The following is a 12,402-nucleotide window of genomic DNA, read 5'->3' as shown; positions in this document are numbered from 1 at the left end:
CAGTGCTAGGGCTCCAAGACCTCACTTATCCTAGGCAATTAAGTGTTTCAGTGCACTCTATTCCCCCTGCTTTATAGGTTAGTAAACAGGCTCAGGGAGTGGATGTCCAGCATCATAGGGCAAGAAATGTTCCAGTATGTGGACAAGAGCTGTCTCATTCTAAGGACAGACAGAAAAAAACATTCCCCAGTGGCCTGAATTTGAGTTGTTTTGTTTGCTTGCTTGCTTGTTTGTTTGTGGGGACTTTATTTTTAAACTTTCTGCTAAAACCTCTTCAATTAGATACGAATCCCTGAAAGCATTTTTATGCTTGAGTCAATTTATTATAAGAGTTTGAACAAAATATAATAGGAGGAAAAAAAATCCAAGACAGAACAATCTCAAGATTTTCTAGTAACTTCTTAGATCTGAATACCCCTGGGCCATACACAACTCCTTTTTGAGTCAGTCTGTCTGTTTCCCCCTTTAAAGCATCAACTCAGTCAAGTTTGCAGAAGTTTTGAGAGGCAAGAACAGCAGAGGTGCAGGAGGAATGAGGTGGGGATGTATAATGGTTAGCACCTCTCACTTTTGACTCAAGATCTCCTCGTGTAGACCAGGATGGCCTCAAACTCAGTGGTATGCTGGTCATTGCCCTTCAAGTACTGAGATTATAGGTGTGTGCCATCATGCCTGGCTGGTGATAGTTAATTGTGACTACCATCTTGATAGGACTTAAAATCACCATGGAAACATGTCTGTGATTCCCTACTGGGCAGTGCCATTCTGTGTGCTGGAATCTTGGGCTGATGACAAAGGAGAAATCAGGGTCCCGATGGCTCAGCAGTTAAAACTGCATGCTGTTCTCACAGACGACCTGAGTCAGTTCCCAGCACCCTTGTTGGGCAACTCACAAACAGCCTGTAACTCCAGCTCCATGGGAAATGGCCACCTCTGCCCTCCAGGGATATCTGTCATGTATACACACACACACACACACACACACACACACACACACACACACACATACACACTCACTTAAAAACAAAAACAAATTTCCCCCTTTTAAAAAGACAGCTAGCCGAGCATGAGTATTCATGTCTGCGGTTGTAACCAGTGACAGCAGACTGTCTTTCCTTGATTTTTAGTAGAAAATGAAACAAATATGTTACTCCAGGAGCTGGGCCTCTGTGTCACCATAAGAAGGACTCTAGATTTCAGCTGGCATCTGAGAGGACCAATGGGTATTAAAAACAGACCCAGACCCATTCAGGTGTGCTGGTACAGACCTGTAATCCTAGTACTTGGGAGGCTGAGGCAGGAGCCACATAGCCCTGTTACAAGAACTAAAATACAGCCCAGAGGACCCAATCTGGAAGGTTTCAGGAGAAGGCACCATTGAGTTACACTTTACTAAACTATTTTTACAGGGGGCAATTCTGGGATGTCTCCTCCGCCTATCAGCTGACTCTTAACAGGAACAAACCCGAGCAAATGTCTTGGTCAGGGCTTCTGACCTGATGAAGCACCAGGACAAAAGCTGAGGAGGAAAGGATTTATTTAGCTTCCACTTCTACTTTCAGATCATAGTCTATCACTGAGGGAAGTCAGGACAGGAACCTGGAGCAGGAGCTGATGCTGAGGCCGTTGAGGGGTGCTGCTTACTGGCTTGCTTATATGGCTTTGCTCGGCCTGCTTTCTTATAGCACCTAGGACCATCAATTCAAGTGTGGCACCATCCACAATGGGCTGGGCCCTCCCCCATCAATCACTAAATAAGCAGACACCCTACACCTGGATCTTAAGGAGGCATTTTCTCAATTTGATGGTCCCTCCTTTCAGATAACTCCAACTTGTGTCAAGCTGACATAAAACTCTCCAGCACTCAAGGCATCCCTGAGGTATGTGTGGAAGGAGCTGTGATGCTCAGTGGGAAGGGTGGCACTCATGTGGGTATGAGGAGTTCCTGGCTCTAGGGCCTTGTCCATGTTACCCAACCTCTGAGTTGCAATTTCTCTGCCTGGGGAAATAGGCAGGTTGCCCAATGGCTGTGGTGAGGGTGAAATGAGACCATTATTAAGATTATGTTGGGGCTGGAGAGATGACTCAGAGGTTAAGAGCACTTGCTGTTCATGCAGAGAATTGTGTTTGATTCCCAGACCCCCTTGGCAGCTTACAACCATTTGTAACTTCAGTTGCAGGGCATTTTACCACTTCTTGACTCTGGGCACTCCACACATGTGCATATAGCACACAGGCAAAACACTCGTGCACAAAATTAAAAATATGTATGTATATACATATATATGGAGGAGAGAGGAGGAAGAGAGAAGAGAGTGAGTCACCCTGGGTGGTTTGGAGCCAGGGTGGTCTTGAACTCACAGAGATTGGCCTCTCTTAATCTCCAGAGTGCTAGGATTAAAGGCATATACCACCATACCTGGCTTTTATCTTTAAGCATCTTGTGACGATGAGCTTGTCCTCACACTGAGATATATGTCTTACAATCAAACAGTTCCAAGTTGAAACAGGGATACAACTGGCTGTTGAGTTCCCCATTCCTGAAGGCTTCGATCAAAGGGCTTGGAAAAGAGGGTTAGTGGAAGCCTGGGAGTAACTGGTGGTAATAGTTACCACCAGCATAAAAAGCATGAGAGACCTAAAGCAGGGATGGTGAACGGAGTTTTCCCTTTTAGGTCATCTGGAAGGCCATGCTGTTTTTCAGCTAGGGGCCCAGCACTGAGAAAGCAAGGTTGAGGTATAGGAATTGGCCCTGGAAGAGCTGGCATCTGCTTGGAGGTGTGACGCTAAGAAACATGCACGGGCCAGACAGGAAAATCTGTTCTGCAAGCGCTTCTGACTCTCGGCAGCTGTGCCTCTGACTAAACAGGCTAGAGAAATGCATCTGCTGCTCTCCTGGCATGGCAAGAGCATGTTCTCTGCTCCAGCTCCCTGGGTGGAATGCCTTTCCTCTGCCCAAAGACTGATGTCCTCCTGTTGTTGATAAGTAGCTCTTCTGGCTCTAGACTCCAGCATGTCCTTTAGCTCTGAAGGAGCAATGGCTGATTTCAAAGTCCAGAACCTTCACCCAGAGCGTAGCAGTATATTCTAGCCAGGGATCCCTGGGGCTGCATTACAGCTGTTCTGAGAGAAAAGCTGACTTACCCTCTGCATCTGGTAGGGTTGTGGGGGAACTGAGCAGGCGTACTACACACACAGAGGTTGCTGAATGAAGTGGAAGTGAGGGCTGGGACAGAACTAGTGTAGGAGACCTGCCCAGGTCCTTTCCCTATGGAGCACAGCCTGCATACCTTCTAAGGTGTCAACAGCTTCTTCCAGATTCTTCCTCATTTAAAGCATGAGGGGATTAGATTAACTCTAGGCCACAGAGGAAGGTCTGTCTTAGAGCTGGACGGTGCAAGTACATGGAAAGAACAGAGTCTTTAAAGTTATCCTTTAGTCATGTGTGCTGTGTATCCCCAAATATACACACAAAAATGAACAAACAAATATAGGGTTTTTTTCTACATTTTTCTTTTCAAGATAGGGTTTCTCTGTGTAGCCTTGAGAATGTTCTGGAACTCACTCAGTAGACCAGGCTGGCCTCGAACTCAGAGATCTGCCTGACTCTGCTCATGGAATGCTGGGATTAAAGGCATGTGCTACCATTGCTCAAATGTAAGTTTTTAAAAACTGAAAGAAGGAGGAGAAGAAGACAATGACGATGACAATAATTCTATTTCCCAGTGAGGGCTGAGTGTCCTCTCTGGCAGATTTATGTATTAAGAGCATACACTCTTAATCACAGAGTTTCCTGAGGCTGCCACTATCATTTCAGAAATGTTTCTATGAGAAAAGCCATGACCAGAGCAATTTGGGGAGAAAAGGGTTTATTCAGTCTTACAGCTTGTAGTCCAGCATGAAGGGAAGTCAGGGTAGAAACTCAGAGGCAGGAACCAAAGTAGAGACCATGCAGGAGTACTGCTTACTGGCTTGCTGTTCTTGGCTTGCCCAGCTTTCTTATATAGACAGGCCACAGTGAGCAGGGCTTCGCACATTGATCAGCAATCAAGATATACCTTCAGAGAAGTCTAGTGGAGCCAATTTTATTTATTTATTTATTTATTTATTTATTTATTTATTTATTCATTTATTCATTTAACTTATTTATTTATTGTTGAGTGGTCTATCTGCATGTACACCTACATGCCAGTAGAGAGCATCATATCCCATTAAAGATGATTGTGAGCCACCATGTAGTTGCTGGGAATTGAACTCAGGACCTTTGGAAGAGCAGTCAGCCAGTACTCTTAACTGGAGAGCCATCTCTCCAGCCCTTGGAGGCAGTTTCTTAATTGAGGTTCCTTCTTGAGTGACTCTAGTTTGTGTTAAGTTGACAAAAACAAACCAGTTGTAATAGCGTGGGTGTATCATGCTAGAAATCTCTTCCCAAGACTGGTAAGACCGACACACAGCTGGGCAGTGGTGGTGCATGCCTTTAATCCCAGCACCTGGGAGGCAGAGGCAGAGGCAGGCAGATTTCTGAGTTTGAGGCCAGCCTGGTCTACAGAGTGAGTTCCAGGACAGCCAGAGCTATGCAGAGAAACCCTGTTTCGAAAAAGACTGACACACAGGCACTTTCTTCACAGAAACATGAAACTGCTTGAGTGACAGCATCCGTGGAACTGAGCGCTGCAGGTAATCATGATAGCACTCTCAGAGACAAAGCTGTGTCCTTCATGAGGACCAGCCTGTTTAGCTCTTGATGTTCTGTGTATGTGGCTCTCAGTAGGTGCCAGCTTCCATGCAGGTGTTACCATTCCCATTTTACAGATGTAGCAGCGCAGGCACATCGGTGTCAAGTAAGCCTCAAGTGGCACAGCCATGACTGGCATCCAGACCCTAGATCTCTTACCCAACCTGGTCCAGCCCACCTGTCAACCTGAGACACGATCATCCCCACCACACAGGACAAGAAACCCACCGAGTTACTTTACCCCCTTGCTGGGCAAGCTTGCCTTTTGTGAGCATCCCAGACAGATTTGGGATTAAACAAATGACAACTAGCAAGCTTTGTGTTAGTAGTGCTCTCTGCTCTCTGCCAAGAACACTTAATCCCCACATTCCCACAGAGGTAAGTAGCCAGAAGTGACTTGGAACGAAGCCAGGGCTCCCCACTTTGAGGCTGCAGCTGCCACTTCTCGGGATGGACAGTGTGGACAGATTCAAGGCCTGAGGGTGGCATAGGGAGATTCCTCACCTCTCTCCCCTTTGTACCTCTCTGCCCACACGCTGAGGGCAACAGCTGACCTGGGATCGTCCCCTGGAGGCCCCCAGGGAGGAAGGGCAGTTCTAGGATGCTTGGGGGGAATATCCCAGCTGGGTGTGCTGACTCTCAGAGCATCTCCTTTCATGTAGGCCACTTGGAGGGTGGAAGTGAGGGTTCTCTGAGGTAAAGGAGGGAGGCTGCTTCCTATGTTTCTGGAGTGTGGGGGAGTTGGGCTCGGCAGGAAACCCCACGAGGAGCTGGTATGGCTCAGTTGGTGAGGAGCTTGTGGAGCATGCACGGAGCCCTGTGTTCCATCTCCAGCACTGAAAATGTTTAAAGAGGCCCCACTTCTTTTAGCACCACCTTTCAACTCTACTCTGCTGCCTCCCCCTGTCCCAGCGGCCTCAGTCCCATGAAAGACCATAGCTGCATCCTCTCCTAAGGAGTTCAGTCCTAATGAGGAATCCAGGAGAAGAAAGAGGCAGGGCCTACCCATGATCCTAGGGCCCTAGAGGGTGAGGTGGGCAGGGTGGGGGTTGGAGAGATGGTGTCAGAGAGAGCACCAAGCTTCCACAGGGAGCTTTCTGGAATTTTCCATCCTTAACATACACATGGAAAAGGCCTGTTAATGAAGCCCACTTGTGTGTTCTAATCAAGTGGACATGTCTGTGTAACCACCATCCAGGCCAGAGCTTACCACCCCTAGGGAGCCTGCCATCCCCATTTGTAACACCATAAGTTAATTTTTCTTTCATAGGACTTTTTTTTTTTTTTGGTTTTTCGAGACAGGGTTCTCTGTGTAGCCCTGGCTGTCCTGGAACTCACTCTGTAGACCAGGCTGGCCTCGAACTCAGAAATCTATCTGCCTCTGCCTCTCAAGTGCTGGGATTAAAGGTGTGCGCCACCACTGCCCGGCCCTCTTTCATAGGACTTTAAGTTGAAGCATGTAGATGATGCCCTCTCTCCCTTGTCTTTTAAAAGACAAGGTTGTATGTATCCCAGGTTGGCCTCAAATGCACTGTGTACTTAAGCCTGGCTTTGGAACTCTGTCCACCCCTCCCAAGTGCTAGGATGAAGGAGAAGCAGGTCCTGTCATGTCATGCCTGTCTTAGAGTGTGTCCTCTGGGCCAGTCTCCTTTTGCTGAGTACTGAGTGCTGGGGTCCTCCTGTTGATGTGACCTGGCTGCAGCTTGCTGGTTCTCATTGCTATAGAAAGAATACCATTGTGGCAATTGGTGACGACTTCCCACTTGTGTTGGGTCTTGGGTCCAGTGTGGGATGTATCTGATGCTCACCACTTGGAAACGGACTGGAGACTGTGTCACAGGCATGTGCCCCTGTGGGTTGAATGGATGCCATCAGAGAGGATTTAAGCAAGCTGTTAGGAATAACTTCCAATCCCTGGAGGTTATGGTCAGCTGGCTCCTGCCCTCAGAGGAGGAAGTCGTGAAACTTCCTTCTGAGAACAGGAGGAAGAGCCTCAATTCCAGGCTGAGTGACCTGGGGCTGGGCCTTGACTCCTTCCTGTCTGGCATTGGTCCCTTCCCTGCCGCTTAGGGTTCCCAGACTTTCTGGCAGTGTCCCAGCCGCTTTGGGAGGGAATGGGGCAGGGGGCCTTGAGTACCACTTCCCTGCTTGAGCTTCTGTATGCCATAGGCACGTTGCTTCTGAGAACAATAGGTTTTTTTGAGAAGCCGATGACAGGGTGCTTCTGTGCACACAGTGTGCAGGCCTAGTGTGCACCCAGTCTGAGTTCTGTCCCCCGTATCACGTAACTGGATATGGTGCATACCCATTATCTTAGGACTGTTGGGGAGGCAAGATCAGCAGCCCTAAGTTGTCCTTGGCTACATGTTCATAGGCTACTCAGGACCCTATCTCAAAAAATGAAAAAAAAAAAAAAAAAAAAGGTGGGCAGGGTTAAGCCTTGTCCCTCAGGAGCAGGTAAAGGCTTCTGAGGCTGTCCCGAGTGCATATAGTAAGGGCTTCTCTATAGAGACTTACATCATTTTCTAAAGTGCAGTGTTCCACACAACTGTGTGGTTTCTAGAGCCAGGCTGTGGAGGAAGAGCTTATCTCAGAACCACATTTAGGCATCCCATCAAAGGGCCTTGTCTGCTCACCTGCCTCTCCACTGGTTGGCTGTTCCGGGAAGGTATCACTTGAGAATGACTGCATCTCACACTGCTCCCAGCTTTCCCTGGGACTGGGTGATGTGAAGGGTGGAGGCCTCATCTCTGTGACTCCTGGCTTGGTTTGGTCCTGCAGTTTTTCCTCTTGGTGAGGAAGTCAGAGGACCGTCCTGGAGCCCTGACTCTCTGCCTTGCCATGTAGACTTGAGTCAACAGCCCATTTCCCGGGGCTGAGGGAACAAAGCTTGTGACTGCTGCTGAGCGATCTGTCTGCCCACCCCACCCCTCCTCTTCCTGAAACAGCTGTTTATTCTTTTGACAGGAGTTGGAATCCTGTACCTTCCCTTCCCCTGAGCCCTGCCTCCTTCGGCAGGCCGGAGCTTGATAGAACTCGGTTGCTTTGCTGTTTGCTTTGGAGGGAACACAGCGGACGATGAGGTATGTTCAAAGGATTTGTGTCTCCCAGCCTTGGCTCACCGGGAGCTACTGTTAGGTCACTAAATGGTTCCACCTGAGGGAGGACCCTTATTCTCTTCCTAAGCTTTCCTTGGTCCCCTTTGTGGTTTGTTGTCCTTTCTCTCGTGTTTCTGAAAACAGGGGCTGGTGGAATGCTGGCTCGGGGACTTTGGCATTCTGCTTCTCTTGGCAGCGCCCAGGGCTGTGCCAGTCAGGGCTGCAGCCTGGCGTTCTCTGTGTCGGCTTTGAGTTGACAGTGCAGGGGCAGGGGCTGAGTCTTGGGCAGGGCATGGTGGGAGGGTGCTGAGCCTTCTCTGCTCTGGGCTGTCTCATCCACGTGTCCTTTGGCTGGGAGGTATCACTTGAGGTTGATTGCATCCCACAGGACACTGCTCCCAGGGACAGACCAGCACTTCCCTAGCATGCCTCTGCTGTAGAAAATGCTTTGATGCTTGTTCCTGGGGGCAGCCAGGAAAAATGGTAGCTAGATCCTGACATTAAGCTTCCTAAAGGAGACTGAAGCCAAGGTGGTGAGGTGTACCTCAGAACAGGTTGTACTGTCCGTGGTGGTGTGTGATGGCTGTATCCGATTTAGTCAGAGGCCTGGCTTTCACTTTTCTGAATCTGTGTTTATTCTGATCCTAATGTTATTAATATTTTTCTCTATATGTGTGTTTGTGCATGTATGTGTACTTATGGGCATAGAGGCCAGAAGAGGGCATTGGATCCCTGGGGCTAGGGTTATAGGTAGTCATGAGCCGCTTGGTGTGGGTTTTAGGAATCAAGCTGTGGTCTCTCTGTAAAAGCAGGAAGCCTTCTTACCCACTGAGCTGTCTCTCCAGCCCCAGCCCTGATTCTAACCTTCTTAATGAAAACATGGTTGGAAGCTAGTTTTTCTTTCTTTTTCCCCATCAATTATATCATGTTTCTCCCCATGGGGAATTTTATAATAAAATGCTCTCCCTTTATTCTAACGCTGCCCCACTGCCAAGAACAAGACCTAGAGGTGGACACTCTGACCTAAAAACCATTGCTTCTGAACGTGTTCAACAGCCTCATGCCAGCCACCCCTTCACTCAAGAAAACAGAGCCATGAGTGCCACCATGACCACTGGCAATTGTGAGGCAGAAAGGATATACAATTGAGGACAGTCAACACCAGGTATGCAAGGAGATCCCTGCTAATGGCAGAAGAGTGATCCAGTAAGGCTCCCCCGTTCATCTGAGGAGAAGCTGAGCCCTACTTAGTGTTTGGCTTGTTTGGGGTGGGGGGTGTCACTCATAACATGGCAATCCTGAGTAGCATGAAGATATCGGAGTCTTCCCATGATGGTTGGCAGGGCCTTGGGGGCCAACTCCCAGGATGGAATCCCAGCCCCAGCACTGTGTGCCGTGCACATGGGTAAGCTGGTTATCCTTTACGAGCCCGTGTCATGTATGCAAAATGGGATTAATTGTAGAGTTACATCACAGGATCATTGTGGTGGAACTGAAAGACAGCTGGAGAATGCTTCCGCCTGGGCCTGGCTCAGGAAGGAAGTGCGTATGAAGCTGGCTTGATGGGGGACGGGGCACGTTAAGAAAAAGAACTTAAAGTAGTAGATACAAATATTTTGTAGGGAAGTGAAAGTGTAGACTGTGAGAAGGGGTGTATCATAGTAGGTGAAAACGGCCAGGTCCTTCAAACACGACACTCAGAAATCAATAAAATGATGGAAAAGTTGGAAAATGGATGGGATTGTGGAGCTGTGTGATACACATACTATATTTTGGCTACAAATTGAAAAAGATAATTTTTTTCTATTTTTGGTTATGCCCATGCATGTCTGTCAGTATAACGGTATGATATGTGTGCGATGTGCACATGAGTCCAGGTGCCCTCAGAGGCCAGAGGTGTTGAATTCCCTGAGTTAGCTGATTGTGAGCTACCTAATATGGATGCTAGGAATCCGTATCTGTATGCACTCTGACCTGCAGAGCCATCTTTCTAGCCCCAGGGCTGCAGACCCAATATCTTTACTAGGGTATTCTAGACCAGAGGTTCTCAACCTTCCTGATGCTGGGGCCTTTTAATACTGTTCTTCATATTATGGTGATCCCCAACCATAAAATTATCTTTGTGGTCACTTCATAACTGGTTTTGCTACTGTTATAAATCATAATGTATGTTATAAATCATAATGTAAATATCTGAGTTTTCTGATGGTCTTAGGTGACCCCTGTGAAAAGGTCATTCATTCAACCCCAAAGGGGTTGTGACCCAAGGTTGAGAACCACTGTTCCAGTGCCAATTTCTTTTAATTTCAAATTAAATTTATTTAGCGTGCGTGCGTGCGTGTGTGTGTGTGTATGTGTGTGTGTGTGCACGCACACGCGCATATATTTGTGCCATGTATGTGGGAGACAGAGGACAACTTGTAGGAGTCACTTCTCTCCATCATGTAAGACCCCAGGACCTGGGGATAGAAATAATTAAAGAGGCAAAAGAAAAAAAAAGAAAGAAAGAAAGGAAGGAAGGAAGGAAGGAAGGGAGAAGGAAAGAAAGGAGGGAGAGAAGGAGGGAGGGAGGGAGGAGGAAATCAAAAGACAGATTGGCTCATTTGGTCTCTTTCTAGTTGATGTTCGTGAGTGGTTATTGCTTATTCCTGAGCATTGAGCAGAACTGGTTTTGCCTCATAGTTTGTTAGTGGTGTCTGAGATGGTCTGGACAGCTTCCTGCTTAGGTGGCTTCAGGCAGATTCCCAGAGTGTAGTCCTTGTTCCTTAATAGGTAGCACAGTAGGGCAGCTGGGCTGGTTGCCAGTTTGGGGGAGCACTGGAGGCTTGACACATAGTGACCTCTAAACAAGAAGAAAGTAAGGCCTGGATGCTATACAAGGTTCTAAGACCCTGGTGGGTAAGCGGGCCAGCTCCATGCTTCCTCCTGCAGCCTCAGACAGCTACCAGAGCTAGACAGAGATTCCTCCAGACTCCAGGGGATCCTTTCTATTTTAGAGAGTGCTTAAGTTTCTTCCTACCTGTACTCTGATATGAATAAAGCTCCATCTTGTGAGGGGACCAAGCTTCATTGGGGCCTGGTAAGCCAGCCTCTGTACTGCAGATACATTGATTGGCTGAGGAGTCATTAAATCATCCATCTAGGAAAAGCATTCAGGCCATGGCAGCAGGGTGAGCCCCTGTGCCTAAGGGCTATATAGATGCCTGAGACTGATTTCCCATCCAGACCTGGAGAAGCCTGGTGTAAATGACTTCCACAGTCCACTTTATGGACTGTGAAACTCTGCTTCCAGGGCAGAAGGCTGACCCTTGGCCTTCTAAGAGGATGGCCTCGGCCACTTTCCTGCCTGATGTTGGCAAATGCCTTATGTGGGTACCCATGAGAAGCGGCAGGGCTGCTCGGCTGCAACCTTGCCCCAGATTGGGCATAGCAGGGTTTGTCTCAGCCTGCACTCGGGGTCTTGGGCTCATTCCAGCTGCTCTGTGAGGGGTGTCATATAAGCCTGAGATTCTTGTCTCTGGTGAACATACAGCTCTGCATCCATGATGGAACCACTCTCCCTAAAAACATTGTCATAGTTATAGCTGCCATTTGTGGAGAACATGCTGCTTGCTTGGTACAGCATGCTTTGTAGGCACAGTCTATTTCTGTCCTTTGCAAAGCCCTAGGGTCACCGCCTAGTCTGATCTTTACCTGTAGTGCTGGATTAAAACACTCTTGGGTATAATTGGGGGTTTGGGGAAACCAAAGGCTGGTGCTGTAGACAGAGGATTAGTCTTGAGGTGGAGAGCTTCCTTAGCATGACTTAGTGTGGAAAGTTCTAGCACCAGAAACATGTGTGTGTGTGTGTGTGTGCATGTGTGCCAAGGTGCATGCAAGTGTGTGTGTGCATGTGTGTATATGCATGAGCATGGATGTACATGCACACACAGATGTGTGTGTGTGCGCGCGCGCGTGCGCTCTAGTGGATGTGTGTGCATGCGTGCATGTGTGCAAAGGTACATGCAAGTGTGAGTGTGTGCATGTGTGTGTGTGCATGTGTGTATGTGTATATGTGCATGTGCATAAGCATGTATGTGGATGTGTGGATCTAGTGGATATGTGTGTGTGCATGTGTATGCATATGTGAGTGTGTAGCGTGTGTGTGTGTGTGTGTGTGTGTGTGTGTGTGTCTGTCTGTCTGTCTGTCTGCATGTGTCTCTGTGTGTGTGTAGTTAACAGGCAGTGTCCAGTTTGCCATGCAATTGTTTCATTTGCTTTTGTAACGTTTGTTACTCCCGGACACTCTATAGTCTGTTTAGCCTTTTGCCTAGGGTTCTGGAATGGAGGGTCCTCAGTGACCTTGTTTACTCAGATGCCTTTGTGTTCAAGAGCCCACTGGTACCCAGTAGTCTAGTCCATGGTGCTTGATAGGTCAGAGTGGTGCAGGACTGAAGTCCCTCAGGACTCTCATTGGTTTGTTTACTCCATAAACATATGGGTGCACCTACCAAGCCCCCTGCAGGGCCTGTGCCAATCATCCTGCCTGCTCATTCCTTGTGGAGGAAAGAGTGACTGCCAGGCCAGGGA

General features: G+C 48.1%; 1 protein-coding gene across 13 annotated transcripts in view; it reads left to right on the top strand.

Annotated features, from left to right (window-relative positions):
• LOC116090066 (N-acetyllactosaminide alpha-1,3-galactosyltransferase) overlaps positions 1-12,402 on the top strand; it is a 72,728-nt gene that overhangs the window by 28,709 nt on the left and 31,617 nt on the right. For 10 of the 13 annotated variants that reach the window (XM_031370011.1, XM_031370013.1, XM_031370016.1 and 7 more), the window contains exon 2: positions 7,703-7,818. The gene's annotated coding sequence lies outside the window, so the exon portion shown is untranslated. Of the gene's footprint in view, positions 1-1,821; positions 1,881-4,628; positions 4,678-4,812; positions 5,114-7,702; positions 7,819-12,402 lie in introns of those variants that run through there. The other 3 variants (XM_031370005.1, XM_031370006.1, XM_031370007.1) reach the window with 3 other exon arrangements.

Source organism: Mastomys coucha, unplaced genomic scaffold (genome assembly GCF_008632895.1).
Source record: "Mastomys coucha isolate ucsf_1 unplaced genomic scaffold, UCSF_Mcou_1 pScaffold15, whole genome shotgun sequence".
Taxonomy (NCBI): Eukaryota; Metazoa; Chordata; class Mammalia; order Rodentia; family Muridae; genus Mastomys; species Mastomys coucha.
Note: the sequence above shows the minus strand (reverse complement) of the source record. Positions and strands in the feature narration are given on the sequence as shown.